Genomic DNA, 19990 nt, shown 5'->3' with positions numbered 1-19990 from the left:
ATATATATATATATATATATATATATATATATATATATATATATATATATATATATATATATATATATATATATATATATAATTCAAAAACAAATGTATTCTAGCCGAATTAGCTGGATTGGTAAAGCGGTATGTTCCAGGTTCCAGGTCCGACAGGTTCCAGGGTCGAACCTTGGCTATAGCATTAATACAAAAGAAGAAAAAAACTAAAAAAGGTAAAAACTACCAAAAAACTAAAAAGAAAACACTAAAAAAACTAAAAAAGCTAAAAAACTAAAAAAGGTAAAAAACTAAAAACCAAAAAAAAACTAAAAAAAGGTAAAAACTACAAAAAAAATAAAAAGAAAAAAAAACAAAAACTAATAAAAAAAAACTAAAAAAAACTAAATATTGAAAAAGAAAAAAAACTAAAAAAGGAAAAAAAAATGAAAAATAAAGGAGAAAAAGAAAACTAAAAACCGGGACACAGGGAATATAAATGACGACCAGGACACTCAAAGAGAAATTACAGACCGGGACACAACTGACGACCGGGACACCGCGACACAGGGAATATAAATGACGTCTGGGACGTTCAAAGAGAAATTACAGACTGGGACACTTGGACACAAATGACGACCGGGATACTGGAAATATAAATGACGACCGGGACACAGGGACACAACTACAAGGGGGATGCCGGGGGCACAGGGGGATATATAAATGACGACGGGGACACAGGGAATTTTCGATTAGCAATCACCATCAACAAAGCTCAAGGGCAATCATTAGAATAATCAGGTATGATCTGAATACGGATTGTTTTTCCAATGGACAATTTTATGTTGCATTTTCAAAAGTCGGTAAACCTGATAATCTATTTATATGTCCAGACAATAGGCACAGACGATGGGACAGCGAAGAACGTTGTATATTCACAAGTTTTACGTAGTTAAAAACATTTACGTATATTTATATATATATATATATATATATATATATATATATATATATATATATATATATATATATATATATACATTCACAGGTGGGACACAGGGACAAAACTACAATGGCACGTAATTAATACGGCCCGTAAAGACTTACGCGCGCGGTGGGGCTTGGGGGTTGGCGCTAAGCGTCACACCAACAACTAGTAGTAATATATATATTTTCCAGTTCAATTGAGTGTAAATAATTAAAAAAAAGATTTGATATTACTATTTGCATTTTCCGTATTTCTTTTGGGTTATTTTTTTCCGCTAAAAAAAATATATATATTTTTTTCCTCTTACATTATATAATAATATATATTATTTTATAGTGTATTATATACATTATAAAATAAATTTAATCTTTCATAATAGAAAAATCATGACCTCAGAACTCCCCTTCGATAGTAAAGAAAAATATAACCTTTACAAAGCTAGAGCAGCCAGAAGCCACACTGTTATTTGTAGTAATTTTAGTTCGTTTTAAGATTGACTTGAATGCCCACATCATCTCTGTTTCCTTTAATTTGCATTTGTTCGTTCAAAACAATGTCTTTCTTCAGGTTGACATTAGGGCTGTTTTTTTTTTTTGTTTTTTTTTTTTACGTACTTTGGGCTGTTTTGAGCCCTTTAAGAGCTCAAAATATATTTTTTCTCAGAATCGACTTAATAATTATTAAAGAGCGAATAAAAAAGCGAATCAAGGAGTATATCTACTAACATCGTAGCTAAATTATGTTATAAACTACAAATTTACCTCCAAGTGTAGCTAGACTTATGTCTAAATGCTACTTAATTGTAACTCGTCCTATTAAAAAAAAAAAAAAAAAAAAAAAATCTGTCATCATAACTTTCTTTTACAGAAATATCCCTTATTCAGGAAAGAGAAAACCGACGAAAAAAGTCATTATGATATTAATTTTAAATTTAATTTTGTTTTTATCTTTCAAACTATAATTCAGTTGCTTTTTAGCCCAAAATAGGTTCTGCAATATTAAGTTTTGCACTCCCACGCTGTGATTAATAAAAAGTAGCTACATTAAAAAGTTTATAGATACCCTTGTGGTAGCTGAGTGGATTAAGCAGTGTCTGCAAATCGCGGGTGCCGTGGTTCAATCCCTGGCTGTTGCAAGTGGAAGATTTCTATGCCGCATTATAATGAAGCCAATTTTTTACAGAGTCAAGCATAACTCATTGCAACACTCTTCTAATGGCAGGTAAAATTCATCTGTAAATAGGGAATTTTTAAAGATGATGGCTAACCGTTTTTGATCGTGGGATATATTATAAATCTGGCTTCTTATCGGCACTTCAACTTCCAGGGTAGCAGGACCCTCGTACTCACTGCTATCACTGTTTTTCGTTTGGCCCTAGACGTTGTTCTCGGACAAGAACAATTTGTCATTTTTCATCTGCAGCAGGTGTCCTAGCCATCTCAACCTTTTTCTCATTATAGCCCTAGAATGTGGAACTGAACCATATTTTTTGTAGAGCTTACTGTTAGGAAGTGACCTAAAGCTTGACATCTAAAGACAATATTATAATTTCTGAGGCGATCGGAATTCTAAATCTAACTTTACTATCTTTAGAGAAATAAATCCAAACTAAAATCCCAGACATAGGTAAAAATCTGAATTAATATATTAAGTTCTCCAAATGCAAAACTACAAAGAAGAAAAAGTTCGGGATGTAATGCATAAAGTGTATCCTTGAATAACGAACCTTTTTTGAGAGATGTATAAAATTTTTCTCCATTATCCAGAGGGTCACCACTTACAAATGTAGACGCGACTACGGGAATCAAATCTTGGAACTCCAAATTGACAACATCATTTCATGCGCATAACCTAGAATGCAAAAGCGGTATCAATACACTGTATGTGCTACAATGTTTATAGAAAAGAGACCATGATGTTTGAAAAAAGCATAAAATAAGACATCGAATGATATTGCTTTCTTTTTATGAGTATGTTTCCCTTTTGAAGAGGTCAACCGCTAAACTGATGTCGTTATTGCAGGAACTATTGTAAAACAAGAGACTTCCTACGGGAAAATGTTGCTTTTTTTGTTAATTAATTATCAGAACGACATATAAAAGTGCATTTCTTGGTTCCATTTCTTAAATACGTACATTTTATCCTTTATCTAATGCAAAAATAGGGTTTAAATACATATATTTAATTCGTTTCTCAAATGTGGAAAGATAAATTCCAAATATGTAAATTTCATCCAGTTCTCAGATGTAAAAATAAAATGTGTGTATTTTATGCATTTTTTTTTTTTAATATCCCGTATATGAAAGGGACTGTCCCCTCTTCAATGCCAAACTTTTCACGCTTGTTTTTTTTTTGTTTTAAAAAGTGGAGCTGTGAGAAAGAGTCAAACTTTAGCGTAAAGAGCGGGGCCTTGAATAGGTGACAGTCATTTTCAGATACAGAATAATTTCTGTTCGTATTAAAATTTAATGTCGCTCCTTACTTTCTGTTACTTGCATTCAACAGGCATTCAAACGGAAGGGGTTTCATTAAAAAAGAGCCAATCTTAGCCCTTGGAAAACTGCAAAGTTTACTTTGCCCAATAAATGAGTCAATCAATGAATACACGAGTTTGAACTGTATGTGATGATCCTGTAATTTTTACAGTTTCAGATTTAAATATTATTTTCCCTTGAAATATTTAGAGGCTAAGGTGATTTGACCAAAGCGACCTAGAAAACAAAAAAAAACAATACTTAATATAAGATATTACGTCCAAAAAAAAAGACAAAGTAACAACAACGCAGAACTCAGCGGGTAGAGTGGATTATAATCTGGTGGTTGAAGGTTGTCGTAAAGGGAGGGTGGGGGATAAAAAATATCGACTATCAGGGTTTTTAAAAATATAAATTTGGTCACTTGAATCCTTCAGGAAGCAATAAATTGAATTTCTAACCCAGAAATTTGATTTACTTGTAGGTGTGAGATTGAATCTATGTTTGAACCTATTTCTGAATCCGAGTACCAGCCACTGAAGGGTATCGCACTGAATTTTAAACCACCAGTCTTGTAGCCAAGATTGGTGGATTTTTTATATCAGAAATTCCGAGAACGTTGAAAAGAATGCCATGAATGAACAAAAATTCAAAACAATAAATTTTCTTGAGCTTTACAATTTGAGAAGGTAAAGTAAAACAAAATCAACAAAACTGGCCATATACAATGTAACACAAAATAACATTACATTTCTTCAATGTCATCATAAATTTTAACAATTAGGAAAAATGTATTTAAAAAAAAAATTCTAATAAATTACTCAGGATATCTCAATTTGGGAAACATTAAAGTCGGATAAATTTTCCACCCAACTTTAGAAAAAAGTCATTCGTATCTCAATAATATATAAATTAAAAAAATATAAAGTTAAAATTATGAGAAATCAAAAGCCCAGCCAAACTAAAATTATATTGTTAGTTATTGGTTATCACAATAAGACCTTTCATGGCATACTGTTCTATGATTCACGAAGCAGAAAGATATTTTGGAAGTTTAAATACTATAAAAACAAGAGATAAAATGCCGTAACAATGCTGAATCTATAAGATCTAGCGGTAGACCTAGACAATTAAAAACTAGAGCTAAAGACTTCTGTAGATCAAAAGCACGGAGAGAAATCGCGCGCGGGGGGGCTTGGGGGGGGGGGGCGAAGCGCCCCCACCAACTAGGTGTTGGGGTGGCGCGAAGCGCCATCCCAACAGCTAGTATATATATATCTATATATATAAAAATAAGTTGTCTGTCTGTCTGTGGATGGATGGATCAGGTGACGTCACCTGAAAAAACTGGATCAGGTGACGTCAAAACTGAAAAAACTAAAAAAAGGCAAAAACTACAAAAAAAACTAAAAACTAATAAAAAAATAAAAAAGCTAAAAAACTAAAAAAAACTAAAAAAAGGCAAAAACTACAAAAAAAACTAAAAACTAATAAAAAAGCTAAAAAACTAAAAAAACTAAAAAAAGGCAAAAACTACAAAAAAAAACTAAAAACTAATAAAAAAATAAAAAAGCTAAAAAACTAAAAAAACTAAAAAAACTAAAAAAAAGGTAAAAAACTAAAAAAACTAAAAACTAAAAAAAACTAAAAAAAAAGGAAAAAACTGAAAAATAAGCTAAAATAAAGGTAAAAACTAATAAAAAACTAAAAAAAAACTGAAAAAACTAAAAAAAGGCAAAAACTACAAAAAAAACTAAAAACTAATAAAAAAAGTAAAAAAGCTAAAAAACTAAAAACACTAAAAAAAACTAAAAAAAGGTAAAAAACTAAAAAAAATAAAAAATAAAAAAAAACTAAAAAAAAGGAAAAAACTGAAAAATAAGCTAAAATAAAGGTAAAAACCAATAAAAACTAAAAAGAAAAAAAGGAAAAAACTAAAAAAAATTTTCATCTAAAAAACTAAAAAAAACTAAAAAAGGTAAAAACTAAAAGAATTAAAAAAGAAAAAAAATAAATGACAAAGCACCGGGACACAGGGAGTATAAATGAAAAAAGCTAAAAAACTAAAAAAACTAAAAAAAGGCAAAAACTACAAAAAAAACTAAAAACTAATAAAAAAAATAAAAAAGCTAAAAAACTAAAAAAATTAAAAAACTAAAAAAAAGGTAAAAAACTAAAAAAACTAAAAACTAAAAAAAACTAAAAAAAAAGGAAAAAACTGAAAAATAAGCTAAAATAAAGGTAAAAACCAATAAAAAACTAAAAAAAAAACTGAAAAAACTAATAAAGGGCAAAAACTACAAAAAAAACTAAAAACTAATAAAAAAAGTAAAAAAGCTAAAAAACTAAAAAAACTAAAAAAAGGTAAAAAACTAAAAAAAATAAAAAATAAAAAAAAAATAAAAAAAGGAAAAAACTGAAAAATAAGCTAAAATAAAGGTAAAAACCAATAAAAAACTAAAAAGAAAAAAAGGAAAAAACTAAAAAAAATTTTCATCTAAAAAACTAAAAAAAAACTAATAAAGGTAAAAACTAAAAGAACTAAAAAAGAAAAAAATAAATGACGACACTCAAAGAGAAAGCGACCAGGACAAAAGGAATGTTCGATTAGCAATCAACAAAGCACCGGGACACAGGGAGTATAAATGACGACCAGGACATAAGTAAAAAAAAAAACTAACAAAACTAAAAAGAAGGTAAAAACTACAAAAAAACTAAAAAGAAAAAAAAACTAAAAACTAGTAAAAAAACTAAAAAATCGAAAAATCTAAATAAACTAAAAAAGAAAAAAAGATACAAATGACGACCGGGACACAGGGAATATAAATGACGACCGGGACACAGGGACACAACTACAACGGGGACACCGGGGGAAACAGGGGGATATAAATGACGACCGGGACACCGGGACAGGGAATGGTCGATTAGCAATCACCATCAACAAAGCTCAAGGGCAATCATTAGAATCATGAGGTATAGATCTGAATACAGATTGTTTTCCCATGGACCATTATATGTTGCATGTTCAAGAGTCGGTAAACCTGACAATCTATTTATATGCAAAGACAATGGGACAGCAAAGAATGTTGTATATTCGCAAGTTTTACGTAGTTAAAACCATATATATATATATATATATATATATATATATATATATATATATATATATATATATATATATATATATATATATATCTATATTCACAGGTGGGACATAGGGACACAACTACAATGGCGCGTAACTATTATGGCGCGTAACGACTTACGCGCGCGGGGGGGCTTGGGGGGGGCGCGAAGCGCCCCCACCAACTAGGTGTTGGGGTGGCGCGAAGCGCCACCCCAACAGCTAGTATATATATATATATATATATATATATATATATATATATATATATATATATATATATATATATGGCGCTTCGCGCTACCCCAACAGCTAGTATCTATATAAAAATAAGTTGTCTGTGTGTTATGTCTGTCGACTGACGTCGTGTTTGTGTGTCGACTGACGTCATGTTTGTCGACTGACGTCATGTTTGTCGACTGACGTTATTATAAGGATTGAGCTATATGTCGTCATGAAGTTGTTTGTCAACTTACGTCTTGTTTGTCAACTGATGAAATTACAGACCGGAACACCGGGACACAAATGACGACCGGGACACAGGGAATATAAATGACGACCGGGACACTCAAGAAAAATTACGGACTGGGAAACCGGGACACAGGGAACATAAATGACGACCGGGACACAGGACTACAACTACAACGGGGACGCCGGGGGCACATGGGGGATATATAAATGACAATCAGGACACAGGGAATGTTCGAAGAGAAATTACAGACCGGGACACCGGGACACAAATGACTACCGGGACACCGGAACACAGGGAATATAAATGACGACCGGGACACTCAAAGAGAAACTACAGACTGGGACACCGGGGCACAGATGACGACTGGGACACAGGGAATATAAATGACGACAGGGACACAACTACAACGGGGACTCCAGGGGGCACAGGGGGATATATAAATGACGACGGGGACACAGGGAATGTTTGATTAGCAATCACCATCAACAAAGCTCAAGGGCAATTATTAGAATAATGAGGTATAGATCTGAATATGGATTGTTTTTCCCATGGATAATTATATGTTGCATGTTCAAGAGTCAGTAACCTGACAATCTATTTATATTCACAAACAATGGGACAGCGAAGAATGTTGTATATTTGCAAGTTTTACGTGGTTAAAAACATATATATATATATATATATATATATATATATATATATATATATATATATATATATATATATATATATATATATATATATATATATATATATATATATATATATATATATATATATATATATATATATATATATATATATATATATATATATATAATTCAAAAACAAATGTATTCTAGCCGAATTAGCTGGATTGGTAAAGCGGTATGTTCCAGGTTCCAGGTCCGACAGGTTCCAGGGTCGAACCTTGGCTAAAGCATTAATACAAAAGAAGAAAAAAACTAAAAAAGGTAAAAACTACCAAAAAACTAAAAAGAAAACACTAAAAAAACTAAAAAAGCTAAAAAACTAAAAAAAAGGTAAAAAACTAAAAACCAAAAAAAAACTAAAAAAAGGTAAAAACTACAAAAAAATAAAAAGAAAAAAAACAAAAACTAATAAAAAAAACTAAAAAAACTAAATATTGAAAAAGAAAAAAAAAACTAAAAACGGAAAAAAAAATGAAAAATAAAGGAGAAAAAGAAAACTAAAAACCGGGACACAGGGAATATAAATGACGACCAGGACACTCAAAGAGAAATTACAGACCGGGACACAACTGACGACCGGGACACCGCGACACAAGGAATATAAATGACGCCCGGGACACTCAAAGAGAAATCACAGACTGGGACACAGAGGGAATCTGGAAAATCTAGCTGTAGACCTAGACAATTAAAAACTAGAGCTAAAGACTTCTGTAGATCAAAAGCACGGAGAGAAATTACTCTACCAGAACTTGATGAGCGGACAGATTTTATCGTATGTGTTCTTCAACTGTCACACGCCCAATACCTGCTGGCTTATCTAAACATTTAAGCACCTCTCTTCATTGTAACGGTTTTCCAAAAGATTCTGGAATTGTCTGGAAACTGGTCTTAATGATATATTTATAAGACTTCAACGACAATTTACAAAAAAATAAATATGATTAACCCAAAACTTAACGTTTGACATGGTGTGAATACCCTACGTCATTTAAGGTCAATATAATAAGGAAGAAAGAAAGAAAAAAGAATACAAAATAAAAATAAGAAAATATATAAATAATAATAATGCAGCGGGGACAACAACTATAAACCATGTGTATACTGTGGGAATACACTCAAAAACCAACTAGAAATCAAAGCTGAATTTAAATCGAATCAAGTCTCCCCCAAAAGAAACAAAACTAAAACACATATTTAAGAATCATATAGATCAACCAGGACTTCTGGTAAAAATTCGCTGAGGTAAGGATGCTGGGACTGTTTTGAAAAACCGTTAATTTTAGTTTTATTGATTTTATCCTCTCGTAATTTTTTTTCTTATTTGTATTGCTGAGGACGGCCCTTGAACATAGGGCCGAAATATTCATTCTAATTTGTTTCCCACTATCTTAAAAATTTCCTTATTCTTCTTCTTGTTTTTGGTGTTTGTGATGGAAATGCAGTGTGGTCTTCGTCGTTATTTATATCTTTCTAAACTTAGCATTCAAGTATCTTTCTTGGTTCTATCCTCCAAGTTTTGAGTCTTTGAAAAGTCTCTAAATTTTCTAAAATGTCATGGAATATTCTTAGAAAAATAGAGGCATGGTAAAGAACTTAAAACGCTAAAACGAGGGAAATGATTACGTTTGAATTTAGTGCGCATTACGTTTAAAAACTAATTCTTCCCCAGCTTTCAGCCAATCCTGTTTTTAAGCTCGCAACTCTTGAATCTTTGACAAAATTTGTAGAAATCCCCTATGAAACCGAAATGAGGTGGGATGCCATGCAAACCTGGACTGTTTCGAAATGCTTTGAGATGAGATGTAAAATGAAGTGACAGATTTCCTTGATATAATTCCTGGTTATTTGGATCACAATTACTTGGAACTTGTTACTGCGGTCGGCAGAAGTAGCTGGGACATTTGTTTTCATTCTGGCGTATTATGGCCTGAGATCAAACATGTCTAACTACTTGGAAAAAATGTTTTGAAAACAACACTAGAAGATTCTGACCTCCATTGTCTTGATTAAGTTTATTTCTCGATTTTTTTTTTTTTTTTTTTTTTTTTTTTACTAGAAATGAGATTGTAGACCGCAACAAAGACCCTTTGTGAGGGTATATCGCAATGTAGAGTGAAAACTTAATTATGCATTGACTTATCAGCAAAAATTTCATTCTCATCGATGTTTGTAAGTTTTACTCTTGAGCAAAGACATTGGAACGGTCATTTTGGGATATTAGCAGTTTTTAACTACAACGGGGACACCGGGGGAAACAGGGGGATATAAATGACGACCGGGACACCGGGACAGGGAATGGTCGATTAGCAATCACCATCAACAAAGCTCAAGGGCAATCATTAGAATCATGAGGTATAGATCTGAATACAGATTGTTTTCCCATGGACCATTATATGTTGCATGTTCAAGAGTCGGTAAACCTGACAATCTATTTATATGCAAAGACAATGGGACAGCAAAGAATGTTGTATATTCGCAAGTTTTACGTAGTTAAAACCATATATATATATATATATATATATATATATATATATATATATATATATATATATATATATATATATATATATATCTATATTCACAGGTGGGACATAGGGACACAACTACAATGGCGCGTAACTATTATGGCGCGTAACGACTTACGCGCGCGGGGGGGCTTGGGGGGGGGCGCGAAGCGCCCCCACCAACTAGGTGTTGGGGTGGCGCGAAGCGCCACCCCAACAGCTAGTATATATATATATATATATATATATATATATATATATATATATATATATATATATATATATATATATATATGGCGCTTCGCGCTACCCCAACAGCTAGTATCTATATAAAAATAAGTTGTCTGTGTGTTATGTCTGTCGACTGACGTCGTGTTTGTGTGTCGACTGACGTCATGTTTGTCGACTGACGTCATGTTTGTCGACTGACGTTATTATAAGGATTGAGCTATATGTCGTCATGAAGTTGTTTGTCAACTTACGTCTTGTTTGTCAACTGATGAAATTACAGACCGGAACACCGGGACACAAATGACGACCGGGACACAGGGAATATAAATGACGACCGGGACACTCAAGAAAAATTACGGACTGGGAAACCGGGACACAGGGAACATAAATGACGACCGGGACACAGGACTACAACTACAACGGGGACGCCGGGGGCACATGGGGGATATATAAATGACAATCAGGACACAGGGAATGTTCGAAGAGAAATTACAGACCGGGACACCGGGACACAAATGACTACCGGGACACCGGAACACAGGGAATATAAATGACGACCGGGACACTCAAAGAGAAACTACAGACTGGGATACCGGGGCACAGATGACGACTGGGACACAGGGAATATAAATGACGACAGGGACACAACTACAACGGGGACTCCAGGGGGCACAGGGGGATATATAAATGACGACGGGGACACAGGGAATGTTCGATTAGCAATCACCATCAACAAAGCTCAAGGGCAATTATTAGAATAATGAGGTATAGATCTGAATATGGATTGTTTTTCCCATGGATAATTATATGTTGCATGTTCAAGAGTCAGTAACCTGACAATCTATTTATATTCACAAACAATGGGACAGCGAAGAATGTTGTATATTTGCAAGTTTTACGTGGTTAAAAACATATATATATATATATATATATATATATATATATATATATATATATATATATATATATATATATATATATATATATATATATATATATATATATATATATATATATATATATATATATATATATATATATAATTCAAAAACAAATGTATTCTAGCCGAATTAGCTGGATTGGTAAAGCGGTATGTTCCAGGTTCCAGGTCCGACAGGTTCCAGGGTCGAACCTTGGCTAAAGCATTAATACAAAAGAAGAAAAAAACTAAAAAAGGTAAAAACTACCAAAAAACTAAAAAGAAAACACTAAAAAAACTAAAAAAGCTAAAAAACTAAAAAAAAGGTAAAAAACTAAAAACCAAAAAAAAACTAAAAAAAGGTAAAAACTACAAAAAAATAAAAAGAAAAAAAACAAAAACTAATAAAAAAAACTAAAAAAACTAAATATTGAAAAAGAAAAAAAAAACTAAAAACGGAAAAAAAAATGAAAAATAAAGGAGAAAAAGAAAACTAAAAACCGGGACACAGGGAATATAAATGACGACCAGGACACTCAAAGAGAAATTACAGACCGGGACACAACTGACGACCGGGACACCGCGACACAAGGAATATAAATGACGCCCGGGACACTCAAAGAGAAATCACAGACTGGGACACAGAGGGAATCTGGAAAATCTAGCTGTAGACCTAGACAATTAAAAACTAGAGCTAAAGACTTCTGTAGATCAAAAGCACGGAGAGAAATTACTCTACCAGAACTTGATGAGCGGACAGATTTTATCGTATGTGTTCTTCAACTGTCACACGCCCAATACCTGCTGGCTTATCTAAACATTTAAGCACCTCTCTTCATTGTAACGGTTTTCCAAAAGATTCTGGAATTGTCTGGAAACTGGCCTTAATGATATATTTATAAAACTTCAACGACAATTTACAAAAAATAAATATGATTAACCCAAAACTTAACGTTTGACATGGTGTGAATACCCTACGTCATTTAAGGTCAATATAATAAGGAAGAAAGAAAGAAAAAAGAATACAAAATAAAAATAAGAAAATATATAAATAATAATAATGCAGCGGGGACAACAACTATAAACCATGTGTATACTGTGGGATTACACTCAAAAACCAACTAGAAATCAAAGCTGAATTTAAATCGAATCAAGTCTCCCCCAAAAGAAACAAAACTAAAACACATATTTAAGAATCATATAGATCAACCAGGACTTCTGGTAAAAATTCGCTGAGGTAAGGATGCTGGGACTGTTTTGAAAAACCGTTAATTTTAGTTTTATTGATTTTATCCTCTCGTAATTTTTTTTCTTATTTGTATTGCTGAGGACGGCCCTTGAACATAGGGCCGAAATATTCATTCTAATTTGTTTCCCACTATCTTAAAAATTTCCTTATTCTTCTTCTTATTTTTGGTGTTTGTGATGGAAATGCAGTGTGGTCTTCGTCGTTATTTATATCTTTCTAAACTTAGCATTCAAGTATCTTTCTTGGTTCTGTCCTCCAAGTTTTGAGTCTTTGAAAAGTCTCTAAATTTTCTAAAATGTCATGGAATATTCTTAGAAAAATAGAGGCATGGTAAAGAACTTAAAACGCTAAAACGAGGGAAATGATTACGTTTGAATTTAGTGCGCATTACGTTTAAAAACTAATTCTTCCCCAGCTTTCAGCCAATCCTGTTTTTAAGCTCGCAACTCTTGAATCTTTGACAAAATTTGTAGAAATCCCCTATGAAACCGAAATGAGGTGGGATGCCATGCAAACCTGGACTGTTTCGAAATGCTTTGAGATGAGATGTAAAATGAAGTGACAGATTTCCTTGATATAATTCCTGGTTATTTGGATCACAATTACTTGGAACTTGTTACTGCGGTCGGCAGAAGTAGCTGGGACATTTGTTTTCATTCTGGCGTATTATGGCCTGAGATCAAACATGTCTAACTACTTGGAAAAAATGTTTTGAAAACAACACTAGAAGATTCTGACCTCCATTGTCTTGATTAAGTTTATTTCTCGATTTTTTTTTTTTTTTTTTTTTTTTTTTTTACTAGAAATGAGATTGTAGACCGCAACAAAGACCCTTTGTGAGGGTATATCGCAATGTAGAGTGAAAACTAAATTATGCATTGACTTATCAGCAAAAATTTCCTTCTCATCGATGTTTGTAAGTTTTACTCTTGAGCAAAGGCATTGGAACGGTTATTTTGGGATATTAGCAGTTTTTTTGTTTGTTTTTTGCATATTCCAAGTGCTATTATCTGGGCCACTCGAGTTTTGGGTCTGTGAAGATTTTTGAGTCCTTCACTTTGATTGTTTGCTTTGAATGTTTCTGCTCGAATCCAACCAATATAGCAACCAATTAAAAACAGTAAACCAAGCAAAAATTTGGCTCATCTTTTTAACTGGGCTATTGCATGATCATGGTAAGTAACTCGAGGCAATATTCCCATTTTATGTGCCAAAACCAAAACATTTGATTTATTTATAAAAATGACTTCACCCGTTGATAAGCAACGACAAATTGAAACGCAACAAAGTTCAGTTACAAAATATTCCTTAACAGAGCCACGGATTATGCGTATTAAGCAATAATAAATTGGAGGAATCGCATTTAACTAAAAGGAGAGTAAGTAAATTGCATTTTGGTTGTACTTTGCAGATCTTAAACATAACTTCTTTAATTCTGAATCCCAAGCGACATCATAGTCACATCTGTCAATGAAAAAAGCTGAATTTCATGAGTGGCATGCCATTTTTCTTGATTTTGGCACCAAACTTGTTGAGCCACATTTCTCATGAAATTTCGGTGCCGCAGTGGAAAATTTAATTGCATGAAACTAGTTTAAAAGTTTGCACCAACACTAATTTATGTCAAACTGTTCTATTAATACTAAAAAAAGTATTAATACTACCTTTCCTAAACTTTAGTCAGATTCGTGTTAAAAATAGAAAAACTACTGTTTTAATTTTCCACCTTTTCTAGTTTTAAAAATTGCATTTAAATCTCAGCTTCGATTTGTCAGTCAAAAATTTTATGCTTTAAAATTGAACTATGTTCATCCCGAGAAATTTTGAACGAGGAATATGATTGGCGCTATGGTCTTGCGTAATTTGGATTTTATCGTCAACTTTGACCATAATAAGGCCATGACATAATTTTGCACAATGTCCACTTTGCGGTAATTCAAGGATTAACACGCAGCTTTTTTTTTTATAAAACCCAACTACTGATTCTTTAAGTGAATTTCATATGAAATCATACATGCTGAAAATACAATTGACATTACCTTCCCCTAAAACTACTGCATTCATTACCATAAAGCTGAATTAGTGTATTAGCTGAATCCTACCAAATCATCGGAAATAAATCTCGGTCCTATATTTAAGATTATTGCCGGAACCAAAGTATAGTCAAACCTGTTGATAATAAAGCAAAGATTTATGAATGACGTCCTTTCTTAATTTTAGCGTTACATTTGTATTTCAAAAGGGGAAGAAACTGCAAGAAATTGGTCTGAAAAGTTGACATCAATACTAATCTGTTCCCAACTACTCTCAACTAATACTGTGTCTTTGTATCTTTTGCAAGATTCCCGTTACAGATATAATAAACTGCTGTAGTAAGCCTCCATATTTTCCGGCACTCTTAAGTCTAAGCTGGGGCTGTCACAGTTGACAAACAGTCCTCTATGATTTCTGGCATATATTTCCTTTTGAAGATCGGATATCTGCCCAGTTGTTACTGCAGCGTTGTCATAACCGACCGACAGGTGCCTTGAGGTATTTTAACAGATTTCAGTTTTTCTGTGATGACTCTTTCTAGGCTAAAAATGTCTTTGGACTCAATCTGACCAAGATCTAAGAATGGTTCTACGATGGACACTTTTTTATTAGGAAAATCAACATACAAAAATCTTTTGACTTTTAAATCCTGTCCAGGTGTACAAAATCGGGTGTTTAGTCAAGATTCCTCACAATCAATTCAATTAGGTGGATAAATTCATTTCAATTTTTCTGGTGATATAGAAGAAACTGATTCTGAATTTTATCGGGCATGTTGTAGCTTATTTTTCAGCAGCGTTTGAGACTGAGCAACGAGCTAGATCACTTGGATAAAAATTTCCAAATTTTTATCGTTATTCTTAAGTATATGTTTTTCATGCCGTCCTAGCCGAGTCGCAGCCGTCCTAGCCGAGTCGGTTGGTGCGCTGGATTGGGGATCCTTTGTCTGAAAGGACGCGGGTTCGAATCCCAGTGTACCCAATTGTTCAGTTTGGGACGGGAGTCATTGGTGTGACTCTGTAAGCTTAGCCAGAGTCGACCCAGCTTTTAATGGGTACCTGGAGAAATATAGGGAAGGTAAACAGGAAGGGTGTGCGAAAGCACAGGATGGTTGGCCCCCCATTGCACTTCCTGGCTGAAGGGCCAAGAAACGGAGATCAGCACCGCCGATAGGGACTGTAATGTCTAATGCCGTATCCTTTACCTTTACCTTTTTTTATATGTTTTTCAAGGCCACGCAGTGCTGATTTTTGCGAAACTAAAACTTAATACAGGTACAGGTATTTTATATCTTTTGAAGCTATCACGCTAACGTTACTTTTACAAATAAATTTGGACTTTGACCTAAGAATTAATTACTATTTTATCAGTTACTCTCCGTTCTGATTCCTGCTATGAAGCAAAGCTCTGCTGCGGCCAACACATTTCATGTGACCGGAGTTTTTCTTGCTTTCTCTATTTGTCGAAACAATTGGTTAAATCAAATGAAAATTGAAAGTTTGAATTTGATTATGTAAACAAGAGACGGCAGAATCAAAAAGTACCCTTATTAATTGGTGAATACAATAGCCCCGAGTGGTTTACTTCTTCTCCATTTGTTATACCGTGTTGAAACCATGACGTAGTCATTGAAAGTTTGCCTACTACTGACGATAGACTGTCTCTATGCTCTAAGGGTATAGACCTGATAGTTAACGGCTCATGACAAAGAGACTACATTATTATCAATATCATTTTCGTTTCATCAAAACATGCGTAACCAATAGCATGAAAGCCTTAGGTCAGCAGCAACAGGGAAAATACCGCTCTTCATCGACAAGATTCCTGAAACTTATCGTCCCCATCAGAAATTTTATAGGCATGTTGTACCTGTTCAACGACGACTTTAGTGGTGAATACCCTTTGGATTCAAACGGACTTATAACCCCAACCCACATCAGTGAAGAAAAATAAAAAATAAAACGGAATTCTTTGAGTGTTTTTTAGAATGTAAGATCCATGAAAAAAGAGATAACTTGCCAATTCAGGGATTACGAATCGCATAAACATAAAGCAGGTTTTTTGTCTTTCTAAGACGAGAATCGAAGGCGTTTTTTTCCGACGATATACTCTAAGCATAATCATAAGAGAAGTATCATTTCCTTGACTCAGGAGTACATGATGGATCTGGACTTCATGGGGTGGGATTTATCCTGAGCTCCACAGTTCATCACACACTTCTTGTGTGAGCCCCTGTTAACCCGATAATTGCCCTTATTTGCTAAAAGGGTACACTATTCAATATATGTTTTAAAGTAGTATATAATACTACAATGATGCTACTGAAGACCAAATAGATGAAACTACGTGGGGCTCGAGTGTACATTGAAAAATCGTTAAGAAGGGGACTACCTCGTAGTAGCATTAGAAGAAAACGGCCAAATTGGCTGAGTTGACGAGTCATTCCATGATTTGATTGACGGTTCGATTGTAACTGAAACCTTGTGTAACTAACTCAATGCAACTGAACCGATGTAGCTGAACCCTCATTTATCTGAATCCAAGTGCAACTGAATTCCCCTTTAATGGAACCTCATTCAACTCCTGTACAACAAAACCTTAGTGAAACCATGTAGAATTATTGGTTCACTTTTACTGACCTCATCCACTTCGTTTTATAACAGTGTAGAATAGACCCTAGTGGATGAATTTGATTTAAAAAAAAAACAATAATTTAACTATATGTTTTGTGATAATATCCCTAGCATAAAATAGAAATTTTTGGAAAAAAATTTCATTTATTAACAAATGCAGTTTTTTTTATATTTTTTAATATTTTATATTCATAGAGATTCAAATCCCTTTTTCACCAAAATTACGATTTGCGGTAAGGTCCAAAATAGAAAAAAATTCTGATTTTGTATATCCAGACAGAAAAATCAGGAGGTTTTTTTCAAAATGTTTAACATTGGTTGCCATTTCCTGGTTGATTTTGTGTGGAATAACCCAAACAATATACTATTACCCAACTTAACCTAAAAGTCAAACAGAAAAAAGCCTAGGGAACCGGGTATAAAGTTTTCACTTGCCCATTGACAAATCCTTACACAAGAACTAACTAAAAAGCTCATGTTTTAAAATAAAATGAAAAAAAAATCTATCGTCTATGATTTCAGTGATAAACCTATTCCTGAAAGATGTTTTAACTTGGCTTGCCCAAAGATCAAATTTGGAGCTTCTACTCAGTTTTAGTTCAAACTTATTCTTAGGCCTTGGGTAGAGTTCAGTCAGACAGAGCTGAATTCAAATGGGGGCTGAATTTCATAATAATTGGGTTAAATGATGTTGACATAAATAGGGCTTACTTTAGCCAGGGTTAATCAAAATGGAAATAACTACCATGGAGATTTATTTGAAAAAGAGATCAGCTAAATGAGGTTGAGTTGTACATGTGTCGTGTTGCACGAGGGCTCATTTAAATGGGCTGAGTTGCACGACGGTTCAATTAAGTTGGGATGGGCGCAAGGGAGCTCAGTTGAGCGAGGGTTTAGCTATTGAACTTCATTGTACGAGGGTCCAGTTACGCGAGGGTTCAGTTGCACGAAGTTTGGCATACACGGGGGTTCACTTAACTGGGTCTTTATTTGGACTTGTGGTCAGATGGACGATGGTTCGGGTACATGGGGGCAATTACACGTGCACTGTGATCACCCGCTGTGCATATGCAATACGATGCCGAGAAGGTGAGCCTTCTCGGAAACTTTCAGAAACTGAAGCAAAGATCCTTCTCCACCGTAGCACAATAAAGAAACAATCACCAATGAGAAGACTGAACACCACCAACCTCGATTCTGATCATGTGAAACGTGATTTTCATTTTCAGCTCCAACACAGGCGTAATGCTTTAGGCGTAATGTTTAAGGCCTCCACTGCTGACGTTGCTTCCGATATGCTTAGCTACTCCCACCCCTCTAAATAGAGCTGACTTTCCAAAAGACTGAAATTGATCGAAGAGATGCGTACTTTAAGCCTCCTTGGCAAGCATTCGAAAGCTGAGCTGAGAATGCACGTCACACAAGCACATCCTTCACTGGGAAGAAGCTGCTCATACGCTAGAATAGCAGTGCGTAACAACGATTCTAGGCGTGTGTATTAAATTATTGAAGAAGGGACTGGAAAGAAATCATCTGTTTCTGACTGTGTAAAAGGTAAACAGGGCAATACCATAACTGATTGTGCTCAAGAGGCTGAGCAATCAAAAATCTAATCTATTAGTTTCTAAACCACAATGTAAATATGACTGGAAAAGTGGCAAAGACGCCACCCTCGGTCTCCAAGGGGCATTAAGTTTTAAACACGTCTCCGCAAGACCTTGACGAAACTATCAGTGTAAACCAACACATGTTTTCTGGTAAGGATAGTACTCCGTCTGAGAATTACAAGGCTCCCTACTTACCATCTAGTTACAAATCAGATACTGCTGTTATTTACGGAAATATAAAAAACCAACATTTTCCCAAAAGACTAAAAAATTTCAGTCATCCTTCCCGTTTGTGGAAAAGCCAAAAAGAAATACTATGCTAATTACAGAAGAATATCTTTCATTGACATTGTGGCCAAGTTATTTCTAGCCATTCGACTACAACGATAGGTGAAAATTGGAAAATCTATACATATTCTGGTTTGCTAGAAGAAGCTCAAATAAGGATTTGTCTCCCACATGAACTTGCAGCAAGGCGAAAGTTACAATCTCCACCTTATAAATATATTTATAAACTATGTTTTTGTCTTTGATACAGGTGAATGATCAGCCTTGTAGAAACTTCTCCTTCCAGATGGCATGCTACAATGATTCGTCGACACATTGGATCGACACCTTGGAGGCCTGCTAAGAAGGACATATATCCTGAGTTAGAGTCTATGGGGAAGAGTCGTCTTTGTGTGATGAGATGTGGGGTTTGAAACAAGCCTTTACCCTTTCATCAGGCCGATTTAATTACTGTATGGATTGGATTTTACACCATGCGCTACGGAGATTCAAAGAAATAATAGTTAGAAGAAATGTTAAATTGACGGACCTTGACTGCTCAAACGATGTAATTCTTCTCACGCCGAGCCCAAACTTAGCCAAGTAAATGCTTCACGATGTGGCCCATTTCATGGCGTACCTCAGCCTATGAATAAACCCGAATAAAACAAAAACTCTCTTTTGAACATTAAAAATGATTACCAACCAACCTGTAATAATTTCTCACTTGGGAAAGTTGATATTTTGGTTTATCTGGGATTCGATGTGGATTCGAAGGGAGGATACGATTAAGGTGCCAACCGAAGAATACCTACAG

At 34.1% G+C, this 19990-nt stretch overlaps 1 protein-coding gene and 1 long non-coding RNA gene across 2 annotated transcripts in view; one reads left to right on the top strand and one right to left on the bottom strand.

Annotated features, from left to right (window-relative positions):
• Window positions 1-1132: 1132 nt before the first annotated feature.
• LOC136038152 (uncharacterized) overlaps window positions 1133-19990 on the bottom strand; it is a 54853-nt gene continuing 35995 nt past the window's right edge. Inside the window, exons 3-4 of the long non-coding RNA XR_010620135.1 lie at window positions 2694-2818; window positions 1133-2199 (exon numbers count right to left, since the gene is read on the bottom strand). This is a non-coding gene — a long non-coding RNA (uncharacterized LOC136038152). The remainder of the gene's footprint in view (window positions 2200-2693; window positions 2819-19990) is intronic.
• Window positions 13907-19990, top strand: part of LOC136038150 (uncharacterized) — a 35608-nt gene continuing 29524 nt past the window's right edge. Inside the window, exon 1 of the mRNA XM_065721196.1 lies at window positions 13907-14010. The gene's annotated coding sequence lies outside the window, so the exon portion shown is untranslated. The remainder of the gene's footprint in view (window positions 14011-19990) is intronic.

The sequence above is a fragment of the Artemia franciscana genome, chromosome 17 (assembly GCF_032884065.1).
Source record: "Artemia franciscana chromosome 17, ASM3288406v1, whole genome shotgun sequence".
In the NCBI taxonomy this organism is placed as follows: Eukaryota; Metazoa; Arthropoda; class Branchiopoda; order Anostraca; family Artemiidae; genus Artemia; species Artemia franciscana.
The sequence above is the reverse complement of the archived record's forward strand: the minus strand, read 5'-3'. Positions and strand labels throughout refer to the sequence as shown.